Here is a 26,699-nt window from a genome sequence, read left to right on the forward strand (position 1 = left end):
CGGTACGTCCACCCGGCCTCCCGCATGCCCACTATACGCCCTCGCTCAAAGTCCGTCAACTGCACATACGGTTCACGTCCACGCTGTCGCGGCATGCTACCAGTGTTAAAGACTGCAAACGAGCTCCGTATGCCACGGCAAACTGGCTGACACTGACGGCGGCGGTGCACAAATGCTGCGCTGCTAGCGCCATTCGACGGCCAACACCGCGGTTCCCGGTGTGTCCGCTGTGCCGTGCTTGTGATCATTGCTTGTACAGCCCTCTCGCAGTGTCCGGAGCAAGTATGGTGGGTCTGACACACCGGTGTCAATGTGTTCTTTTTTTCATTTCCAGGAGTGTATTTAGCAAAAAGCGTTTTCGATGTACAGCACAGTGAAATCCGCCTGCCAATCGGTGTGCCAGCCGAAGTGGCCGTGCGGTTCTAGGCGGTGCAGTCTGGAACCGCGGGATCACTACGATCGCAGGTTCGAATCCTGCCTCGGGCATGGATGTGTGTGATGTACTTAGGTTAGTTAGGTTTAACTAGTTCTAAGTTGTAGGGGACTAATGACCTCAGCAGTTGAGTCCCATAGTGCTCAGAGCCATTTGAACCATTTTTTGAATCAGTCGGTGTACATTTTTCCTCTTTCGTGCTTGGTATTCTAATGTCGTTCAGTAGTAAATATGCAATACCTGTCGCTTATGAGAACTCTCATCGCTGTCATCCCTCTTTTCTGTCGTTCCCATTCATTTTAAAGGATTGCGACGACAGATCGCTAGACAACCTCTTTTAGTGCTAACAGGTACTGGACATATGAAAGTCTTACAATATGTATAGCGAAGTTTAAACAGCACTGACAGCGCCATTCTGCCGAACTGAGAGAGCTGTGCCGACCGAAAAATGCCGCACCGCAATGCTAAATGAAATGTCAAGCTGTTCCAGGTGCTTCTGAAAAGAAAAATCGAGTAAGGCGGAGCCAAGCCGAGTGACAGGTTGGGCCTTGGCCTGCACGTAGCGCGCACACGCTGCACACGTGACGTGTTGCATGCCACGGCCGGCGCTGCCATATAGCGATGCACCGTCAGATGCCTTACACTCTCGCATACTCCATAGCGAATGTATATCTGCTCTTGGTACGAGTTACAACCCACTACCTGTCTTCGGAATCTCTGCCTCACCTCGTTTCCCCCTCTTGTTATTCTTGAACAGAATATTCGCTTTGCTAACCGAAGATTATTGCGAAACTTAATTACTATTTCTCTTCTCCCATTCCTTGTACCAAGCCCATAGTGTCCTGTAGCTCTTACTTCTACTCCTTCCTCTACAGTGATATTCCAGTCCCACATGACTATGGGATTTTCATCCCTCTTTTGTATCGAATTAGCCGTTCAATATCCTCATATACATCCTCTATTTTTTATTCTTCGGCATGCGATTTTGGCATACATACCTTGTCGTTGTTAGTTTGCTACCTATTCCTATGAGGAAAAGTCTATCACTGAACTCTTCATAGTACCAGTAATTCACTCTTTGTCCTACCTTCCTGTTCATAACGAAGCCTACTCTCGTTATACAGTTGATATTACCCTATACTCATCTGACCAGAATTTACCCCCGGTAGTTGAGTGGTCAGCGCAACCGAATGTCAATCCTAAGGGCCCGGATTCGATTCCCGACTGGGTCGGAGATTTTCTCCGCTCAGGGACTGGGTGTTATGTTGTCCTAAACATCATTTCATCCCCATCGACATGCAAGTCGCCGAAGTGGCGTCAAATCGAAAGACTTACAGCCGGCGAACGGTCTACTCTACGGGAGGCCCTAGTCACAAGACATTATTATTATCTGACAAGAAATGCTTGTCTTCTTTCTATTTCACTTGATGAACCCTTAAAACCCGACAAGTTATAACTTTATATAAATGCAATAAACTATTTTAAACAGGAATCGACTTAATTTTTCAAGGAAACCCTCGATAGAATAGATGCAGTAGTCCAGGAAGAAACTGTTCATTTTGGATATCAAATCCCTTGGATAATTGCTAAGATTTTTGAATGTTTGTGATAGCTTATTGAAAATGGATGCAGTAGAATACTGCACACCTTTCTGAACGAGATTTGAAGGAGGTGCGACACAAATGCAGACTGGATTTCTGCCCAGTATTAGCTGAGTGAACGCTGCTATTTCTTCGGAATAAGTTGGTATTGTTAACAAGATACGACGTTAAAGAATATACATAACGACAGGCCATTGTCAGAATACCCATATTAATGAACAGGCTGTAAAAGATGTTCGCGAACTTACATTACTTATTGCCTGAACCACCCGTTTATTAGCCAAAAATGCCCTTTGAGAATGCGAAGAGTTACCCTAAAATATCATACCATACATCGTGTGTGAATAAAAATAATCAAAAGACCATTACGTTTGGTGTCGAACTGTCACTTACTTCAGATACTGTTCTAATAGTAACGTCTTTGAACAAGACCCTGAACATGGACTTTCCACGACAGTTTATTATCTATCTGAACGCCTAGAAATTTGAACTATTTAGTCTCACTAATCACTTGCTCATTCTGTGCAGTTAAACGTCAGTTTTTGTTGAATTGTGTGTTATAAATCCACAGTTTATTTTCTACAAGCTATGAACTTATGTCTTTGAAATAATACACTGCCAACGTTTCACATGACATCCTTTACTAAGAACCCAGTTTAATATGTAAACAGAAATATTTCATTATCACCAATTCAACAAAACTACTAGAAGGCATTTATATAAATACAGAACATGAGTGGCCCCAGCAGTGATTCTTGGGTCTCCCCCCACTTAACTGTGCCCAACTCGGATTCTATATACAGCCATTCTCAATTCTGTGAGAATGACCGTCTCTTGTCTGTTCTTAAAGCAGGACGTGAACCAGTTCTGTTATACGCTGGATATTCCGTATTGGTCCCACTTCTTGAGCAATATTTTGTGATTAACAGACTCAAACGCCTTATTTAAATAAATAAAAGGCTTAACGTTCGAAACCTTTTGTTTAATCCGTCAAGTAGAGCACAGAGAAAATATAATATAGTATTTTCAGTTGATAAACCACTACTAAAACCAAACTGTACATTTGACAGCAAATTACATGAAATAAAATGATCAATTATCCTTTCACTCAAAGTCTTTCCAACAACTTTAGCAAACACTGATGATATACAAATAGTCTTGAAATTATCTATATTATCCCTATCCCCTTTCTATAAAGCAGCTTTAAAACAGAGGACGTTAATCGTTCAGGAAACCGACCATACCTAAAGGAAAAATTACAGAGATTGCTAAGTACAGGGCTAACATGTGCAGCACAGGACATCAGCGTTCTGCGAGATACTTCATCACATCCATGAGAGCCCTCAGTCTTCAGTGAATTTATTATTGACTCAATCTCTCTCTTGAGTGTCATCGACGAATATTTCAGATATTAGTCTCGGAAAACCATTTTGCCATCAGAGTTGCGTAAGCCCCTGTACAAACAAAGTTTTTATTTAATTCATCAGGTATGTTCAGAAAGTGTTCGTTGAATACTTTACAAATATCTCACTTTATATCCTTGACCTTGTACTTCTGACCAGACACTTGCTCTACAACTGATCCTATGGTTTCAGTTTTATCTTGAGAATTAACTATTCTATTTGCATGGCGCGTCCTCTCTCCTTTCTAATAACATTTTAAGCACCTTACAGTACTGTCTGTAATAGGCTACTGTAGCTCGACTGTGATTAATCCTGGGATTTTCATATAATTCCCACTTTGTTCTACACGATATTCTGATACCACTAGTCAGCCACCTAAGCTGCCTTTTACTGCTACCATGTTTTGAACGTACTAATGAAAAGCAGATTTCAAAGAGCGTGAGAAATGTGTTAAGGAAAGCATTGTACTCTTCAGCTGCCTCATCAGCACTATAAAAATCCTCCAACTCTTGTTTCTTAACGAGTTTTAAAAGAACAGTATATCTGTTGGATGTCCGCAGTTCGTGGTCTCGCGGTAGCGTTCTCGCTTCCCGAACACGGGGTTCAGGGTTCGATTCCCGCTGGGGTCAGGGATTTTTCCTGCCGCGAGATGACTGGGTGTTGTTGTGTCTTCTTCATAATCATCGTTCATCCCCATTACGGTCGGAGGAAGGCAATGGCAAACCACCTCCACTAGGACCTTACCTAGTACGGCGCCGCGGGTCTCCCGCGTCTCTCCCCTACGCTCTGTAAAGAAGTATGTTACTCATCATCATCATCATCATCATCATTTCTGTTGGATGGGCTTTTGTACATAGTTTACAACTATATATAAAGTTTTTTAGTACAAATATCCTTTAATGTTAAAAGTTATGCGTCATGATCTGGGAGCCATATCACCTTTTCACTAATAGAATGCTCATCTAATAATGAAGAATGGATAATAATATTGTCTTTAGCTGTGCTGCGGTTAGCCGGCACCCTGGTTGGAAAAAATAGTCTGCATCAGATCATCGGAATTTAGGACATATTCCAGCATTCTTTTTCTTGCACAGTCACATACAAAATTAATATCGGAGTCACCACAAGCTCCTAACAATTGGTACTCCTTGTAAAGTGAACCTCGACCCCTCTCCAGCATGAACGGAAATTCTCTCATGTCAGAGTCAGGGGAGGTATACATAACAACAATTAGAAGTTTAGTTTCACTAAATTCAGCTTCTCCCGCACAATATTCAAATACCTTTTCGGTTCAGTGCCTCGACACGTCGACAGACTGAAAAGGACTACTGTTCTTTACGTACATGGCCACTCCCCCATTCCGCAAAGAACTTGTTGAAAAAGAGCCACTTAATCTGTATTCTGGCAAAGGAAGCCTCTGAACTTTCACATTATTTAAATAATGCTCTGATACACCAATAATGTCACAGTCAACATCTATAAGGTTTTCACTAACTTTGCCTCTAATACCTCTTATGTTTTGATGAAATGTGGTAATTTCCTCACTGCATGGATACGTGGTCTTCTTTGAAGGTGGTTCCATTGCTAGAGAGACATCCTTTAAGCAGTAATACCTATCAGCTGACTGCAGTCTAAAAAAGGTGCAGCTCTAACACAACTTCACTAGGAATTTTCCCATGAGTGATCCCACCACCATCCACTACGCTCTTATCTGTAAGCTTTGCCAATCGCCTTTCTCATATCTTTTGAGATGCTGACGATGCCCAGGGAAACCTGGTCTATTCATGGACTCAGTTAGCACCACTGCAATGTGATTCATGCCCTCTGCCGTCAGTATCTTCTCAAGCCCCACTTTAACGGAAGTGGACCATGGCGCTGAAGCAGTTGCACGAAGTGCACATTTGTGCCGCCAGTTTGAGTAAGCATACACCCCTTCCATATTAAGACTATACCGAGCTCCAAGCACAATCATTACCTGATCCTCCATCGTAAATTTCCTGCATAACTGCCCTACGTTAACGGTCACCTGGACCAACTCTGCACTAGCTTTCACAATGCTGGTGAATTTGTACACACTACCCAACACTATCTGCAACTGTTGGCCCAAATCTCTGCTTAACAACACTACCTTCTTTTTTCTGTTTCAAACTGCAACTGACTTACACTCCCTATCTGCTGAGGTCTGCTGCATGTTTCCTACACCTACAGCTGCAGGGAGCTCGTCTCCACCAAACTTTGACAGTAGGTCAAATCTATTGCTGATACGCGAAGTGTAATAATATAGTGGCGTGTGACGAAGGCCTCCCGTCGGGTAGACCGCTCGCATGGTGCAAGTCTTTCGATTTAACGCCATTTAGGAGACTTGCGCGTATATGGGGATGAAATGATGATGATTAGGACAACACAACACCCAGTCCCTGAGTGGAGAAAATCTCCGACCCAGCCGGGAATCGAACCCGGGCCCTTAGGATTGACTGTCTGTCGCGCTGACCGCTCAATTACCGTGGGCGGACATACGCAAAGTACAACTGTCTGAATATCTCCTCCTTCTAGCTGCCTTCTTACCAGCTCCAAGTTCCCATTCTCCACCGCTCTTCTCTCTCCTCATCCTGTGTAATTCCTATTTTACGTTTTGCAACTGCGTTTGAAGGGCACAGATCTTACGTTCCTGGTGCTCTATTAACTTATTTCTGCAACAAATTCTGCAATTCCAAGAGAGGATGTCCTTGAATGCCCGATTACTTACCCACTGCATTCCCCCCGATGAAAAAAACTTTGAAGAAATCTCACACCGTAGCGTACTACTCACAAACCTACGAAAACGCCCACACTCCTCACTCGTAGTGAAATGTTAACAGTGACTGAGAAACTAAACATCTGCCTTATCTAAGTTCAGTTACTACAGTAGAAAGATTTAAAGAACTGGCCATAGTGATATCTACTTTCACTCTCTACTCAAAAGTAACATTTTCTGTTATGCTACTAAACCATAACTAATACCAATACCACAACACTTCACCCAATTTTTGGTGTAAAACCAAAAATTTAAGGATATATAGGAATACACAATGAAACTAAGAAAGTGAGTGAATGTTTTCATTGAACTATTTCACTAAAAACAGCGACTGGAAACTACCGTACTAAATTTAATACACGACTACAACACCCAAACAACTTCATAAAATACACTGAGCGAAAAGTTGTCGAAACTTTATTGAACTGTTATTTCACCAGAAACAACACGAGACACCTATGAAAACCACTGAATACAGTTCACAAACAACTTCGTCTGTACTTAACTTAAGGGGTGAAAGTTTGGATATCGCAGGTTTCATCCAGTTTAGGCAAATGCAGCAAAACGGTTGGTTCTTATTACATTGTACGTAGTGTATGGTGTTTCTTAAAGTGCTTATGGAGGCACCATTTAGTTCATGGACTGTTCCTCACAAAACTCGAAACCCATTATTTCTGGATACAGGAACCAAGCCACGGATTCCAAGAAGGCTATGCAGAACAAATGGCTGAAGTTTTTAAGATACATTTTTAAGATCACGATCTCGAATAACCTTAAAAATATGTTTATCTGTTTCCCAGGTACAGAGCTTTAAATTCACCCTACTTGCACACGTAGATTACGGATGTAAAATCCAGTGTGAGGCGAAAACGTAATTTATATAGTGAAGTAGTACGGAGAAATATGCTGTAAACCGTCTCCGTTATCATCAGAAGAGTTCTAGGAACGCGGGTTGTAGCAGTGAAGCACATGCAACATTTTTTTGCACATAAAATCCGATACGAGGTGTAAATTTATGTAGTACTACATTATTACAGTTTCACCTAAGTAAACTATAAAAATTTTACTAACCCATAAAGTTCTTTTCGTACAAGTGGCATGTCCTACTGTAGCAGGAAAAGAAGGGGTCAAATGGAGAAATGCTATCTGGGCACAAGAAAATGGAATAAGCTGCTGTTTATTTATTAACACTCCGCCTGAAAAGTTGGGTACCAGCTGCCTGCGTCTACTTTCCTCAAGTCCTTTAAATTTGTTTCCAAACATTTTGGTGTGAGAACATAATCGCGTTTTTTATGCTGCGAGGGAAGGAGACAGTGACAAAGGGAAAGAGACGGGAACGTAATAAATAACTACTGGAAAGTACGAGACAGTGGTTGTTGTCTAGAGAGAGTGAAGGAGACAATGGCAGTGCGACAGAAAGTGAGGGACACGGTGGCAGAGGTACGTAGTTCACAGTGACAGAACAGTGCAAGGGAGAGAGTGAAGGAGAGAGAGCCAGTAGGGTAGGAGTAAAGAGAATGAAAAAGTGGAACCGGTTGAGAGCCAGCGATAGTGATGGACAGAGTCTTTGACAGTGACGACGAGGAAGGGGAAGATTATGACAGTGGCAAGAGACAGCAGCCGCAGGCTGGAATGTGAGAGATAGTAAGAGAAAGACAGAGCAACAGGAAAACATCCTGACAGAGAGACGAAACAGTATTAGTAGGACAGTACGAAGGGGGCTGTGGCTGTGAGACAGCAGACAGTGAGAGTCAAAAAGAAATAATGATAATAAGTGAGTGAAAATGAGCAAATGGAATTGAATGGGTAAGAGCGAGTTACAGCGCTGGACAAACATGTGCGAGCGACTTACAGTTAGGGTAGCTTGCAAGAGTGAGAAGTGAGTTGCATGTTAAAAAGAGCATGAATATGTTCACATGCCCGAATTTATGGGAAAACTTTTGAAGGAATGGACCTGTATTCACTGACAACAATAATTCCTTTCGGGTTTGGAACAGAGTACACCTATTATTGACAGTGCGTAACACAGGTCTGCAATTCCTTTCACTTGAGCTCTTTCTACGACCACTGCACTCACGCTGTGTATATGGTTGAAGTATTATGGCATTATTTGTAGCCAAGTCAGGTAGTACGTGTTGAAAACACAAGATGTTAGGTAACTTCTTTTAGAACACACTCTTCAGGGCAAGTAAACACTGCTTTTTGCCATTCTGTCACGTCGACACATCTTACTACACTGCTTCCTTGTTACCAACTCGTACATGCAAACACTTTCACTGCTGTGACGTGTCAACAATGAAGGTTCACTTTTACTACACTTCCATCAGTCATAAGCAGCAAGTGAACTCTTTTAATCTGTAGAGTAATTTTCTAGGAGGAAACGTAGTTATACGCATATACAGGGTGTTACTGTGGTATCAATGTTCGACACCACATTTGTTAGGGGTTTCAGATACCGACCGCGGTCCGTAATAGATATTGCTGGACCCGCGAGTCGCGACTAGCGGCGCTAGTGCCGCTCGCAGCTTGTGACAAATACTCTACTGGCCATTAAAATTGCTACACCAAGAAGAAAAGCATATGATTAACAGGTATTCATTAGAGGAATATATTATACTAGAACTGACATGTGATTATATTTTCACGCGATTTGGGTGCATAGATCCTGTGAAATCGGTACCCAGAACAACCACCACCTCTGGCAATAACAACTGCCTTGATACGCCTAAGCATTGAGTCAAACAGAGCTTGGACGGCATGTACAGGTACAGCTGCCCATGCAACTTCAATACGATACCACGATTCATCAAGATTAGTGAATGGCGTATAGTGACGAGCCAGTTGCTCGCCAACCATTGACCAGACGTTTCCAATTGGTGAGAGATCTGGAGAATGTGCCGGCCAGGGCAGCAGTTGAACATGTTCTGTATCGAGAAAGGCCCGTACAGAACCTGCAACATGCGGTCGTGCATTATCCTGCAGAAATGTAGGGTTTCGCAGGGATCGAAGGGTAGAGCCATGGGTCGTAACACATCTGAAATGTAACGTCCACTGTCCAAAGTGCCGTCAATGGGAACAAGAGGTGACCAATGGCACCCCATACCATCATGCCGGGTGATACGCCAGTATGGCAATGACGAATATATGCTTCCAATGTGGGTTCACCGCGATGTCGCCAAACACGGATGCGAACATCATGATGCTGTAAACATGACCTGGATTCATCCGAAAATATGACGTTTTGCCATTCGTGCACCAAGGTTCGTCCTTGAGTACACCATCACAGGCACTCCAGTCTCTGACGCAGTGTCAAGAGTAACCGCAGCCATGGTCTCCGAGCTGATAGTCCATGCCGCTGCGAACGTCCTCGAAATGTTCGTGGAGATGGTTGTAGCCTTGCAAACGTCCAAATCTGTTGACTCAGGGATCGAGACGTGGCTGCACGGTCATTTACAGCCATGCGGATAAGATGCCTGTCATCTCACTGTTAGTGATACGAGGCCGTTGGGATCCAGCACAGCGTTCCGTATTACCCTCCAGAAACCACGGATTCCATATTCTGCTAACAGTCATTGTATCTCGACCAACGCGAGAAGCAATGTCGGGATACGATAAACCGCAGTCGCGGTAGGTTACAATCCGACGTTTATCAAAGTCGGAAACGTGATGGTACGCATTTCTCCTGCTTACACGAGGCATCACGACAACGTTTCACCAGAAAACGGCGGTCAACTGCTGTTGGTGTATGAGAAATTGGTTGGAGACTTTCCTCATGTCAGCAGGTTGTAGGTGTCGCCACCGGCGCTAATCTTGTGTGAATGCTCTGAAAAGCTAATCATTTGCATATCACATCATCTTTTTCCTGTCGGTCAAATTTCGCGTCTGTAGCAGATCATCTTCGTGTTGTAGCAACTTTAATGGCCGGTAGTGCATCTATTAAGCTCTAGGCCACTCTTGCTCAGGATGTCAACTAGGAATGTAGCACAGCGTTCAGCTGATAGGAAGCAACCTCTTATACATCGCTTAGTCGAGTCTGGCATAATTAATTCCTCTCTCTCTCTCTCTCTCTCTCTCTCTCTCTATATATATATATATATATATATATATATATATATATATATATATATATATATGAAGAAGCTGTAACACAAGTTAAGTACAATATATATTAGTTTTTACCCAAGATTGCTAATTGTTTCACTCGCTGCAGACACAGACTAAGCAGTCTGTTCCTTACCGACTTCACTGCGAGACCTGCAGTATATGTTTCTATTTAGCATTGCCCACCTGTCATCATAACAACTGACGACGAGAATTATAAGAGTTTTATAGGTACATATATTGTGACCGTTAGTATCTTAAGACGTAACCACTTAAGTGCTTAGTTTTTCTTTTTCTGCGCCTAACGTCCTTCCCGCTAACGCTTCACATAATTTACCACCTGATGTTTTCTGAATGGTCGTAAATGTATCAGGAAGTTGATTACACCTGTCAGGATAGACCTTTAATTTGGTCATGTATCCAGACGTCAAGAAATGACTTGCTGCCCAGGGGAAAATAAATATTAGTGACGAACTTCTGGCGAGGATACTTGGCGCTACTGATATACGTAAAATTATACTACTTGCAATAGCTATAATTATTAGTCTGAAAATAAATACAGAAGTAATGTTGTTCAGTATACTGTACTCAGACATAAACAAAAATATCAGCTCTTTCATCCCTAAAACCCCCGTGCACTTAGGTAGCAGTCTGGTCCACCACAGTAGCGATGATCTATAGGCTGCAGTGACTCTCTAAACAGCCAGATAGCTATCTGCTTGCCAATTCACCTTCTCTAATGTAGTAGTGTTAAAACGAGAAAGCCTGTCAGATTTTACAACTTTTTAAAAATGTTCTGGAACATTCACAAATGAGTAGTGTTCTAAGGAAGCATTTGTTTAACAGTAAAAGAAGTGTAGGCGAACTATTGTCTGGTTGAAGGCATATGCGACATCCACCGATGAAGATCTGAGCGGTCCATTTGCCATGTTGCTGGGCCCATCTGTACGGCACTGCATGGTGACTTGGTTGGACCTCGTCATGGACGTCGGGAGTGAAATTGCGCATCATGCAGACTATTGCGTGCAGTTTGGGTCCTGTGGCTGTACGGAAAGCATTATTCCTCATAGTGGCGTTGCTGTCAGGGTTCCCCCGAGCCACAATCCTTTGGTAGCGGTCATTCACTGCAGTAGTAGCCCTTGGGCGGCCTGAGCGAGGAATGTCATCGACGGTTCCTGTCTCTCTGTATCTCTCCCATGTTCGAACAACATAGATTTGGTTCACTCCGAGACGCCTGGACACTTCCCTAGTTGAGAGCCCTTCCCGGCACAAAGTAAGAATGCGGACGCGATCGAACCGCGGTATGGACCGTCTGGGCATGGTTGAACTACAAACACTAGCCGTGTACCTCCTTCCTGGTGGAATGACTGGAACTATCGGCTGTCGGACCCCCAACGTGTAATAGGCGGTGCTCACGACTGGTTGTTCACATCTTTGGGCGGGTATATCTGAACAGTCAAAGGGACTGTATCTGTGATACAATATCCACAGTCAACGTCTATCTTCATGAGTTCTGGGAACTGGGGTGATGGAAAACTTTTTTTTAATGTTTGTGTTTAAATTTTCCCTCTAATCACTAATGATTCTTTTCGTAACTACGCTGACTACTTTCAAGCAGTTAAATACTATTTTGCCAAACGTAGACTTCACGCAGGTTTATTTGATTCCCAATTTGTTCTTTTCCCGCTTTTCGTCTGCCTGTGAAAATTTAGAAAATAAGCATTTTCCCTCAGATCAATAACTAATTTTTGTTAATTGCGATGATTACTTTAGAGCAATTAACTTTTTACTGCTAAAATAGAACTCTTGCTGTTAAATTTCGTATCGAATTTGTCCATATTATACTCTCCGTTCGGCTAGGAAAAGTCGGACAAGCTTTTTCTCCCTAATTACTAGTTAAATTCTTTAATTACAGTGCTAACTGTTAAGTATTTTTTTTTCTTTTTTGGAAGAGTGGTCACAATAACTCATTTCGTATTTTATTGGGAGTTCTGTTGCCATTTCGCTCCAACATTTGAGCAACATAATCTTAGACAGTGTATATTTATAGTGCGAGCAAGCCTGTACTTGGAGAGAAAGGTGGGCCTCACTGTTTTAAGGAACAACCACACTAAGAGAACAGAACAGGTTTGTTTTCTGTCAATGCCAACAGTGCTTATCATCGATATTTTCATAGTTTTGCAGGTATTTTCAGTGCTTTCGGTACCATACAGTTAAGGTGAATGGAGGTAATAAATCAAATCAATTATCAATAGTAGTTACTGTGTAGCGAGCCATCGGAGACAACACCACCATTAAATTGGTTCAGATGACTCTGAGCACTATGGGACTTAACATATGAGGTCATCAGTTCCCTAGAACTTAGAATTACCTATACCTAGCTAACCTAAGAACATCACACACATCCATTCGAACCTGCGGCCGTAGCAGTCATGCGGTTTCGGACTGAAGCGCCTAGAACCGCTCGGTCATCACGGCCGGCCCCTTAAATTAATCTTGTCGTGTGTACATAGTTCCGGTTCCCCTGCATAGAAGAAAATAGGTACCTGCTTGATAACCTGTTTTCCGTATTGGCACGGGGCTCCAGTCACAAAACACGTGAATTTTTCCATTTCGTGTATGTGTTCTGTCGCTACGATCATCGATGGCCAGTATTTCAAATACCAGTTTGGTCACATTCACTTAAAGCGAAAAACACGGAGAGATAAATCGAAGTATGAGTGTCGCACTTACCTATGTGTATAAAGAGACTTTGTTTTATTACCCATCTGTGGCAAAAATATCGTGTAGCTGATTTGCGGTTGAGCGATGACCAAACTATAGAACAAAAGAGAGCAGGGTTGTAATATCGCAGTTGTCGTTAAAAAAACAAAGACGAAGCGCACTCGCCACAATTTGTGTATCGCAACAGGATCGTTACCTACGTGACACCCCCACCTCTGTAACCCGTAAGCGATGTGTTTTCCGCGCCGTGGTGAGTTAGCGCTGCACCGCTCACCTAGCCAGTCTGATTCCATTAGCAAGCAAGCCGTACCTGCAGCGATTACAAAACTCGATTTACATTCAGGACCGAACCATAATGGTCGGTGGTGGCGGCGCGTTCACTGAAGGCGCAATGACAGAAGCGGACAGACAGGTCGAGGCCGGCCAGATATGAGGGCTAAATTGTTTGTTACCCGCCCCACTATGGTAGCCACACCGCTGCAGGCGCCGGGGCTGTCCAATTATCGGAGAGGGATGCATGCGGGATGCGAGGGAAGCTACCGCATTACGTGGTCCTCTGCCGCTCCACTCAAAGCCCACGTGTTTTATGCACGACCGCGGATCATGCGAGATAATGGGAGCGCCCTCGTGTAGCGCTCTCTCTCTCTTTCACACACACACACACACACACACACACACACACACACACAGGCACATACGTAAGTGTGAAAGTACACCTACACACGCAGACGCGCAACGCACACATGCACGCACACGTACGCACTTTATATCCAATTACGCAACTACCAAACAAGTAATTAACCCATAGGTGATCATGCCTGGAGCAGAGATCATGTCGTAATGGAGCTGCAAGCTTTTTAGGCTTAACCGAAAAAAAACAGATCTTTGTGCTTTTGGTATACATTCATAGTGTACAAGAGAGATTACATATATTTATATATTGCACAGATTAGTCACCAAAATAAATGTTAATCACTACTAGCCACACACTAACCACTGATATTTTGCATTTAAAGGATTTGTTGCTGACAAACTCTATTTCCTAATCGACAATCCCAAGGGGTAAAATGCTAATGCTACCATTTACACCGTTTATACAAACGTTCACAACTGCCGCAGACTACTAGAAGTACTTCTTCTGCAGGCGATCTGGGAAAAGGAACCGCAAAATATAATTTTTATTACGTCGAGAGACATCTGACAACACGTTTTTTACCGAACGTCAACACATTGTTTAAATAGAGACCTAGTGAAAGACAAAATTTCATTTAACATTATAAAAAAAATCAGACTGCTCGTATGACTCTGACAGTCATAGATTTTCTCTACGTATTAAACCTTAAATCCGATACGGTAGTCCCAACGATGGATCGTTGAGCAAAGAGATTTGCTCTAAAAGTCTGCATTGTGGAAATCCAGAAAACGTTTCATCACCTTGCTGTCGTTATGGAATTGACTGCCACGCTCTTGTTTCTTTATCCGACAAAAAAGGAAGAAACCATTTTTTGCCATGTGAGGAGAATACTGACAGTAAGATAGATTATGAAAACCAGGATGAGCAGCACGTGTGACTTTTTTCTGGGCCACACTGAGCTGGAGTACGGCCGTGGAGCAAAAACACCCCCTTACATAGCTTCCCGCGACGATTCACCTTTAAAGCCTCCCGTAACACCGCCAGGAGGTTTCGACACTGTACTCTACTGATGGTTCGCCCCTTAAGATCAGTATCTGTTAGCAGTGTGAGGTGGCGGCTTGTTACAGGCCTTACTTCACATATTACGTTGCTTTACATTTGAAGTTGGCTTATCAAACTTTAATTTCTTCAGTTACCTATCTGAATCGACAGGTGTTTACCGTGCATTACTCGTAGTTCTACTGAAGTAACTAAATGGTTCAAATGGCTCTGAGCACTATGGGACTTAACATCTAAGGTCATCACTCCCCTAGAACTTAGAACTACTTAAACCTAACTAACCTAAGGACATCACACATATTCATGCCCGAGGCAGGATTAGAACCTGCCACCGCATCGGTAGTGCGATTCCTAGAACCGCTCGGCCACTCCGGCCGGCCCCGCACCAATAATCAGAGCCGTTGTCCACTTGTGTTTTGGGGCCGTCAGGGAATATCTTGACCGATGGGGGCTTGCCGATGCAATCAGATGGGAAACGCCAGTATAAGTAGAGAAAGTGCGATCAGACCCACTGAGCAGATAGAACACTGTGGGTCGGTAGTTCAGTACCTCGTAATCCTAGCAAAATTCATGAGGCAGAGTGCGTTGTAGGATGATGGGTATCACATACCTTTGCTGCCTGAAACTCTGAACTAGTAGAGCTGTCCTGGTCCTTCGAACACTTTCGACTTACCCGTTGTCCCCAACAGCACGTATATTATCCACTGGCAGCCTCTGGACAATAGGAGACGTAGCTGAAGACTCCGAAGTGAACTTTGCATACTGTAACAACCGATACCTCGTGGGTGGTGGGACTGGGACACAACCGTCCTTAAAGCCACCCACCGGCGGGAAAGATACAGTTTACTTTGTAGTAACGGAAGTAGTAACGCGGAGAGGAGAATTTAGAGACATTAGAAGCAGTTTGAGCTGCAGAGAAGGGCGAAACAGAGAAGTACCGAGAAAATTATAGCGGCATAGTCGCAGTAAAATACGGAAATTTGCAGACAGAATTTCAAGAATTTAATATTTAGCGAAGATCGACCCAGAAAAACAGAGGATTATCAATACGAAGAATCAAGACATCGAAAATCGAAGAAGAGCCGAGTCATTATCACAAAACGCACTACACCGTGAACTAGCATAGACTGTAGATGAAACAGAAAAAGTCTTCATGTTCACTAGAATAACAGCGTTGATGTGCTCAGAGTTAAAAAAATGTTTATATCCGTGTTTCAGGACGCGGCCTGTGAACAGAGTAACTATTATTAAATTACTCAGTGTGATGACCACATCAAGCTGTGATGACACACTGACCAAACACGTCGCTACGTTTTCGTATATTATTGTATTCAAAAGTGTGTCCATGTTTCCACCCAGCATATTTCATTCCCATTTCCCCTCAAAAGGAGTTTTGAAAGAGTTTTTCAACGAAGTTTATCGATCAAGAAGGTGCACTCACGCAGAAGTCAGACATACAGGCGTTTTGTAATTATTTTAATCATTTATGAGCTTATTAATTGCTGTCTTCGCATCTTCCCGCCACATCGGGAACATCTACAGGTTTAGGATCGCCAGAGATTAGCAGTTTCAGCAGCAGGTGAGGAAGCTATTACATTTCTCTGGTAGTAGCCATTATATTCCTTGGAGTTCGCTGGCGCTCAACGCGGAGATTGCAGCGCCATAATGTTCGTCGCAACTGTGACAGTTCTCCTCGGAATTGAACGTTACGTATGGATATTAACTAGAGGTAGACAACAGCGAAAGATATTTAGAGGGAGATATTCTGAATAATAATAATAATAATAACAATAATAAAACTGAATACTAACTAAGCTGTAATATAACGGATATGGGTAGTCCACAGTGAGCGTTGAATATTCAGTAGCAGAATCCGCGGTTTACTGCAGATCTAGATTTAGAGTATAACTAGTCATTATTGGTGCATTACCAGAGGAGCTGTGTAGGAATAACCGTATCAGATCACATACATGTGACAGTAGATGCCAGCCTTTACATGACAGAAACAAATTTTGTATGTCGACTTTCTGGTGATCCACTGATGATGACTACGCAATAATCGAAATGTGCAATCAATTACGGATTCTGTGACTGACTCCTGACCTTCATTCCATAAGGAAACACTCTAAGCCGGCTGGAGTGTCCGAGTGATTCTAGGCGCTACAGTCTGGAACCGCGCGACTGCTACAGTCGCAGGTTCGAATCCTGCCTCCAGCATGGGTGGGTGTGATGTCCTTAGGTTAGTTAGATTTAAGTAGTTCTAAGTTCTAGGGGACTGATTACCTCACACGTTAAGTCCCATAGTGCTCAGAGCCTTTTGAACCATTTTTAAACACTCTCATTCCCAGTGGAGCTTTCGGCAGTAATACTTGGGAACATTCCTCCGGCTGGTCCCGGCGGAGGTTCGAATCCTCCCTCTGGCATGGGTATGTGTGTTTGTCCTTAGGATAATTTAGGTTAAGTAGTGTGTAAACTTAGGGACTGATGACCTTAGCAGTTAAATCCCCTAAGATTTCACACACATTTGAACCTTCCTCAGCACTCCACGTCATAACAATCCCTACTTCAACTCTGTACGAAAAGGAAACGGAAACACACACACACACACACACACACACACAGGGGCGCGCGTGCGCGATCGCGCACGTACAACAACAGCTACTCTACTTCATTTTATTCTGATATTTGTTCGGCCTTTGTATAGTGTCAGTATGTTAAAGAAAACACAGCGTATATATACGTCTCGACACGCAGAAGTAGTAATCTTATGATGGTTATTTCTTGTCACAATTTCTGTTTAGTGACCATTTTATATACAGATCATTCAGCAGGGTCAACATATTTATAACACTTAAACAATATTAACTTTACATAAGAAAATCCACTCTAGTTACATTGACATACAACATTAAGTGAAGACCAGAAAAGTAATTTATCTTGATTCTCTGTTTTTGCCTTTTTTATGTATGCGTGACTGGAGGCGCGCACATGCTTGTGTGTGTGTGTGTGTGTGTGTGTGTGTGTGTGTGTGTGTGTGTGTGTGTGGAATTAGTTGTTGGAATGGAAGCAACAGTAGAAGTGTGGGCAGCAGTGAGTAGGTTACTTGGAAGTATTTGCCTAGTACTGAATTACTCAAGAGGTACAGTAGCAGGAGAAAATGCATCATTGTATGTGTGTTCATTGACAGTGAATGTTCGCCGGGTATCCAAGTCTACGTCAGCTGCATACCACTGATATCAAGGCACTCCGTCAGTATTTTTCATTTTATCACTTTTGTTCAGTCAACAGGTCAGTCCCGCTATTAATTTATTAACCACCTCACTGCTATAGCATGATACTGACATATGTCGACCCGACTAGAAGAGGTTCTCGCTGGCATCGAAGAGCATAGAAAAATATGAAAAAAAACCGACAGTAAGAAGGAACAGACGGTAAGACGAGTATCAAGACTTCAGGGCAGTGGTCGTCAAACTGTGCCAGGGTTCAAATGGTTCAAATGGCTCTGAGCACTATGGGACTCAACTGCTGTGGTCATCAGTCCCCTAGAACTTAGAACTACTTAAACCTAACTAACCTAAGGACATCACACACATCCATGCCCGAGGCAGGATTCGAACCTGCGACCGTAGCAGTCACACGGACTGTGCCATGCCTTCGTAATATGTTACGAGCACCCAACAGTAGGAGCGCTGGAAGATTGATTCGCTCCGTGTGTTGACGAACTCTTCGAATTCGGGCCTTCGGGTTTCTGAATGTCTCGCAGTATATTTCAGAGTTTATGGTGGTGACTTTAACCATGCACTCCAAACAATCCCTACCCTGAACATCCAAGAACACCGATGCTGTTGAGGTCTTCAGTCCTGAGACTGGTTTGATGCAGCTCTCCATGCTACTCTATCCTGTGCAAGCCTCTTCATCTCCCAGTACCTACTGCAGCCTACATCCTTCTCAATCTGCTTAGTATATTCATCTCTTGGTCTCCCTCTACGATTTTTACTCTCCACGCTCCCCTCCAGTACTACGTTGATGATCCCTTGATGCCTCAGAACATGTCCTACCAACCTACCCCTTCTTTAGTCAAGTTGTGCCACAAACTCCTCTCCACCCCAATCCTTTTCAGTACTTCCTCATGAGTTATGTGATCTACCCATCCAATCTTCAGCATTCTTCTGTAGCACCACATTTAGAAAGCTTCTATTCTCTTCTTGACCAAACCATTTATCGCCCATGTTTCACTTCCATACATGGCTACACTCCATACAAATACTTTCAGAAACGAATTCCTGACACGTAAATCAATACTGGATGTTAACAAATTTCTCATCATCAGAAACGCTTCCCTTGCCATTGCCAGCCTACATTTTATATCCTCTCTACTTCGAACATCAACAGTTATTTTGCTCCCCAAATAGCAAAACTCCTTTACTACTTTAAGTGTCTTATTTAATAATATAATTCTCTCAGCATCACCCGACTTAATTCGACTACATTCCGTTACCCTCGTTTTGCTTTTGTTGATGTTCATCTTATACCCTCCTTTCAAGACATTGTCCATGCCGTTCAACTGCTCTTCCAAGTCCTTTGCTGTCTCTGTCAGAATTACAATGTCATCGGCAAACCTTAAAGGTTTTATTTCTTCTCCATTGATTTTAATACCTACTACGAACTTTTGTTTCCTTTACTGCTTGCTCAATATACAGCTACAGCCCTGTCTCACTCCCTTCCCAACCACTGCTTGCATTTCATACCTCTCGGCTCTTATAACTGCCATCTGGTTTCTGTACAAATTGTAAATAGCCTTTCGCTCCCTGTATTTTACCCCTGCCACCATTAGAATTTGAAAGAGAGTATTTCATTCAACATTGTCAAAAGCGTTCTCTAAGACTACAAATGCTAGAAACATAGGTTTGCCTTTCCTTAATCTTTCTTCTATGATAAGTCGTAGGGTCAGTTTTGCTTCACGTGTTCCAAGATTTCTACGGAATCCCAACTGATCTTCCCCGAGGTCGGCTTCTACTAGTTTTTCCATTCGTCTGTAAAGTATTTTCCAGCTCTGACTTATTAAACTGATAATTTGGCAATTTTCACATCTGTCGACACCAGATTTCTTTGGGATTGGAATTAATATATTCTTCTTGAAGAATCTTGCTCATTAGATTGTAGAGTTTTGTAAGGACTTGTTCTCCCAAGACGTCAGTAGTTCTAATGGAATGTTGTTTACTCCCTGGGCCTTGTTTCGACTTAGGTCTTTCAGTGCTGTGCCAAACTCTTCACGCAGTATCATATCTCCCATTTCATCTTCATCTACCTCCTCTTCCATTTCCATTATATTGTTCTCAAGAACGTCACCATTGTATAGACCCTCTATATACTCCTTCCACCTTTCTGCTTTCCCTTCTTTGCTTAGAACTGTGTTTCCATCTGAGCTCTTGATATTCAAGCAAGTGGTTCTCTTTTCTCCAAAGGTCTCTTTAATTTTGTTGTAGGCAGTAACATCTTACCCTCATGCGATAAGCCTCTACATCCTTACATTTGTCCTCTAGCCATCCCTGCTTAGCCATTCTGCACTTCCTGTCGATCTCGTTTTTGAGACGTCTGTATTCGTTTTTGCCTGCTTCGTTTAATGCATTTTTATATTTTCTCCTTTCATCAATTAAATTCAGTATCTCTTCTGTTACCCAAAGATTTCTACCAGCCCTCGTATTTTTACCTACTTGAGCCTCTGCTGCCTTTACTATTTCATTCCTCAAGCAAACCCATTCTTCGTCTACTGTATTTATTTGCCCCATTCCTGTCCATTGTTCCCTTATGCTCTCTCTGAAACTCTGTACAACCTCTGTTTCTTTCAGTTTATCCAGGTCCCATCTGCATAAATTCCCACCTTTTTGCAGTTTCTTCAGTTTTTCCACATCTGCCCCTGGAAATGTCTTAAAATTTAAAATCTGGTTCCTAAATCTCTGTCTTACCATTATATAATCTGTCTGAAATTTTTTAGTATCTCCAGGGTTCTTCCATGTATACAACGTTCTTTCATCATTCTTGAACCAAGTGTTAGCTATGATTAAGTGATGCTCTAAGCAAAATTCTACTAAACAGCTACCTCTTTCATTTCTTAGCCCCAGTACATATTCACCTACTATGTTTCCTTCTCTCCCTTTTCCTACTGACGATTTCCAGTCGCCCATGACTATTAAATTTTCGTCTCCCTTCACTACCTGAATAATTTCTTTTATCTCATCATACATTTCATCAATTTCTTTATCATCTGCAGAGCTAGTTGGCATATAAACTTGTACTACTGTAGCACGCGTGGGCTTCGTGTCTATGTCGGCCACAATAATGCGTTCACTATGCTGTTTGTAGTAGTTTACCCGCACTCCTATTTTTATTCATTATTAAACCTACTCCTGCATTACCCCTAGTTGATTTTGTATTTACAACCCTGTATTCACCTGACCAAAAGTCTTTTTCCTCCTGCCACCGAACTTTACTATTCCCACTATATCTAACTTTAACCCATCCATTTCCCTTTTTAAATTTTCTAACCTACCTGACAGATTAAGGGATCTGACATTCCACGCTGAAATCCATAGATCGCCAGTTTTCTTTCTCCTGATAAGGATGTCCTCTTGAGTATTCCCCGCCCGGAGATCCGAATGGGGGACTATTTTACCTACGGAACATTTTACCCAAGTGGACGCCATCATCATTAACCATACAGTAAAGTTGCACGCCCTCGGGAAAAATTACGGCTGTAGTTTCCCCTTGCTTTCAGCCGTTCGCAGTACCAAAACAGCAAAGCCGTTTTGGTTAATGTTGCAAGGCCAGATCAGTCAATCATCCAGACTGTTGCCCCTGCAACTACTGAAAAGGCTGCTGCCCCTCTTCAGGAACCACACGTTTGTCTGGCATCTCAACTGATACCCCTCCACTGTGGTTGCCCCTACGGTACTGCTATCTGTAACGTTGAGGCACGCAAACCTCCCCACAAACGGCATTGGTGATTTCTTGATTTTTGGGTAAAAATGGTGAACCCAGTTTTCGTCACCTGTGACAACGTTGTTAAGAGACCCTCCATCCTCATGCTGAAAATTCAAAAGAAGCTGTTCACAGATATCCAATCTCCTCTGATCCATTTCAGAAGTGAGACTTAGGGCATCCACCGTGCGCAGAGTGTGCTGTTCGGCAGCTGTGCAGTGACGGTCTTATACAGTCTTGTGATACGACGCACTTGCATGAGAGGTGTGCCCATGTTAGACGACGATTTTCTGTGACGACTTGACCAACTCGACTACGATGAATCTCGTCAGTTGCAGTCCGCAGTCGTCCACTCCGAGCTCTGTCACGCACTTTGATTCTAATACCACCGTTTCTTTCATTAGGAGCCCAAACAATCCAACGTCGAACGTTAATGATGTCGCTGTAATCATAAGGGAACACAGCTTCCATGGATTTCAATTGCAGCTACGTTTTCTGCAGTTAGAAACGCGATTACAACACCTTCTTCTGTCTTTTAAACCGTGTTGTGAATGCATAAATTTAGCAGCTTCCAAAATAAATATTTAAATATGTCTACAGTTCCGAATGTCATACAGTTACTGCATGACCCGGCTAGAATATGAGGCGAGCATGAAAGTGAACTAAATTGAAACACACAATCATTTTCATATGTTGTCTTTAAATAAGGTAATCTGTTCAAAATTATTCAATTAGGTTCGTTGACTACATTCATAAAAACTTAGTTCACTCTCGAATATCATTTCACTTTTATAACACGGAGACACACAACAGTGGAATCGGCGAAGTTTACTGAAAAGATTTCTGAGCTTTAGCAGAAAGATTTTTATGCTCCGACACCAGCAAAGATTGGTGGAAGTTAAAGTAGTTTCTCGTAGCATAGATTTTGATATAGAATCAAGTTACATTTACGTGTATTCGTGTGGAAAATATATATATGTCTGAATTATTCGGAAATTTAATCTCGCGGCGTGAAGTTTTCACGATATGGTGGCAGATATATGAACATAGATGTATCACAGAATCGATATGTTCCATTTACATGTAAAAATAATTGACTGAATTCGATCTGAAAAAACATTAATCGGCATTAAATAATTGTTCTCAGCATTTTAATCTGAATTAAAACTATTACCAACAAAATGATACAATCATATTACCGCTAATTTGCGGCTCGTTCGTAGCAAAGCAAAGATGGAATGCAGAGGATCAAGATTAATAATATTTTTTACAGACAATACTCGATAAACTTGACTGACATTATTCTCTAATTTTCTCCAATAATTTACAATAGGCAGTTTACATAATAGTATTAATACCATACCTTATCATAGGCAGCAGATTAAAGTGCGCCTTGCTAGCATCATGGCTACTCGAACAAGAAGAAAGAATTAAGCGAAAAATCATTGATAATAATAGTTGTTCTTATAATTAAAAGATATTTTTGTTTTCAGTCTATTTTCTGTGGCTTGTGAAGAACCTGTTATACCGTCTGTGCACTAGCAAACCCAAATTGTTTCTCCGACAACACACACCGATATCACATATTTAAAAAATAATAGAACTGTTTCTGTCGACTATAAAAAAGGGACGTGGATGTTATAACCTGTATCTCGCGCACTGACATAGTTGCAATACACACCGCCCTGTTACACGCTATAATTCGGAGTCTTCTAGAGGCAGAGGGTCGCAGCTTGGGTCAGCGAAGCAAGAAGTCGACCGAGTAAAGTCCGTGACGTATATTACCTAAACCAGTAATAAGAACAGAATAAAAAGTTGGGGCTCATTAGTTTTCAGCACGCCCTCGTAATTTATGAAGACAACCAATTCGACAGAAAATAAGATTGATAGATATGCCGCGCGACGTGGCACGGCCCCGTGTCCGAATTCGCTCTGAAGCACAAAATCTGAAGTCCCTGCTTTAGAGAACAGTTTTCGTGGTTTCCAGTATGGGGTTAACCTCTGATGGGTAAAACGAAATTTTCGCATGTCTAAAGACAAGAAGGTTGAATTGTTTTTCGGTCAGGACACTAAATTGTTTTTAGATATCATTGCTATTATCACGATATCATAAGGTACTGATGTCGAATACAAATGTGCCATAGTGTGTCGTAGGCAACACGTTACAAAATGAATGCATCAAAATGAGTGTATTATGTATGAATAACAATGAATTTATCATCAACTTATTCACACAGTTCACCCACTGCACACACATTTTGTGCTATGCGTTTCTGACATTAAAATTGAGACATACATATAATGAAGCAATTTATGGTCGATTTCGGTAACTACCTACAGCTCGGAAAAGGCACTTCCCTGAGATATTTAAGCACGCACACACACACACACACACACACACACACATTGTGTGTGTGTGTGTGTGTGCGCGCGCGCGCACGTGCGTGCTTATATGTATCACAGCTGCAAAATACTAACGCGAGTTCTTTACAGACGAGTGGAAAAACTAGTAGAAGCCGACCTCGGGGAAGATCAGTTTGGATTCCGTAGAAATGTTGGAACACGTGAGGCAATACTGACCCTACGATGAAGGAAGGGCAAACCTACGTTTCTAGCATTTGTAGACTTAGAGAAAGCTTTTGACAATGTTGACTGGAATACTCTCTTTCAAATTCTGAAGGTGGCAGGGGTAAAATACAGGGAGCGAAAGGCTATTTACAATTTGTACAGAAACCAGATGGCAGTTATAAGAGTCGAGGGGCATGAAAGGGAAGCAGTGGTTGGGAAGGCAGTGAGACAGGGCTGTAGTGTATCCCCGATGTTATTCAATCTGTATATTGAGCACGCAGTGAAGGAAACAAAAGAAGAGTTCGGAGTAGGTATTAAAGTCCATGGAGAAGAAATAAAACCTTTGAGGTTCGCCGATAACATCGTAATTCTGTCAGAGACAGCAAAGGACTTGGAAGAGCAGTTGAACGGAATGGATAGTGTCTTGAAAGGAGGATATAAGATGAACATCAGCAAAAGCAAAACGAGGATAATGGAATGTAGTCGAATTAAGTCGGGTGATGCTGAAGGAATTAGATTAGGAAATGAGACACTTAAAATAGTAAAGGAGTTTTGCTATTTGGGGAGAAAAATAACTGATGACGGTCGAAGTAGAGAGGATATAAAATGTAGACTGGCAATGGCAAGGAAAGCGTTTCTCAAGAAGAGAAGTTTGTTAACATCGAGTATAGATTTAAGAGTCAGGAAGGCATTTCTGAAAGTATTTGTATGGAGTGTAGCCATGTATGGAAGTGAAACATGGACGATAAATAGTTTGGACAAGAAGAGAATAGAAGCTTTCGAAATGTGGTGCAACAGAAGAATGCTGAAGATTAGATGGGTAGATCACATAACTAATGAGGGAGTATTGAATCGGACTGGGGAGAAGAGAAGCTTGTGGCACAACTTGACCAGAAGAAGGGATCGGTTGGTAGGACATGTTCTGAGGCATCAAGGAATCACCAATTTAGTGCTGGAGGGCAGCGTGGAGGGTAAAAATCGTAGAGGGAGAGGGTAAAAATCGTAGAGGGAGACCAAGAGATGACTACACTAAGCAGATTCAGAAGGATGTAGGTTGCAGTAGGTACTGGGAGATGAAGATGCTTGCACAGGATAGAGTATCATGGAGAGCTGCATCAAACCAGTTTCAGGACAGAAGACCACAACAATATATATATATATATATATATATATATATATATATATATATATATATATATGTGTGTGTGTGTGTGTGTGTGTGTGTGTGTGTGTGTGTGTGTTTCTGCTTAAATATCTCAGGGAAGTACCTTCTCTGAGCCGTAGGTAATTCCCGCAGTAGGCCAGAAATTGCTTCATTACTCACGTCACAACAATGGAGGAACTAACTTACTATACAATACCAGAACTACATAAAGGCTACTACACAGCTGTAGGCTCTACACTGCATTATTATTATTATTATTATTATTATTATTATTATTGTTATTACTATCGATGGTGGCACTGGTCCGACACAAGGTGTTCCAATACATGTCAGTTCAGAAGTAGGAAGTCCAGCACTCAAATGATTTACAAGTAGTAAGTATAGTGCAGGCATTTTAGCTTGTTTGATGTTGAAAGATGGTATGGAGCGCTGGTGAAGAAAGTGTCATTAGGAACAAGAATACAGCAGAGGAAGGACTATTTGTGGCAAGCGTCTACCCTCAATGTGGAAAGTTAGCTTTCTCTTCCGAGAAGGAAATGTACATAGCGCTCACGGTACACTCATAACTGCTCCATCATTCTACAAAAAAATGGTTGTTAGAAAAGAGCGGTACCAATTGTTCCAGTGACTCAGTACCTCATCATTTAATAAAAACATACAAAAATCATATATCATTTCACTTTCGTCACTTTAAAAATGAATGGGTTCGAAGAAGCTAATGTTGATTGTTGCAGGATGACGGGACGAGGGGGTTAGGGGCTTGACAATAGCTAATAACATATTTTTCTAGAAGTTTGGGCACCACTGCAATAGAGAGTTCTGTGGAGGGTAAAAACTGTACGAGAGGATACACTGGAATACATACACCAAATAATTGAGGTCGTAGGATGCAAGTGCTATTGTGATATTTTTTGTAAGTTTGTGGTAAGGTCTTACGGGACCAAACTGCTGAGGCCATCGGTCCCTAAGCTTATGCACTACTTAACCTAACTTAAACAATCTTACGCTGAGGACAACACAAACAACCATACTCTAGGGAGGACACGGAACCTCCGGCGGGGGTAGTCGCGCGGACCGTTATAAGGCGTCTCTACACTGCGCGGCTAACCCGCAGGGCTGCTATTCTGAGATGAAGAGGTTGCATACGAGAGGAATTCATGACGAAGCCCATTAAACTAGTCAAAAGGCCAGTGAAGAAAAATAAAAAAAAAGGAAAAGGAAAGGCGCTCCACGTTTTGT

This window comes from Schistocerca gregaria, chromosome 6 (genome assembly GCF_023897955.1).
Source record: "Schistocerca gregaria isolate iqSchGreg1 chromosome 6, iqSchGreg1.2, whole genome shotgun sequence".
Taxonomy (NCBI): Eukaryota; Metazoa; Arthropoda; class Insecta; order Orthoptera; family Acrididae; genus Schistocerca; species Schistocerca gregaria.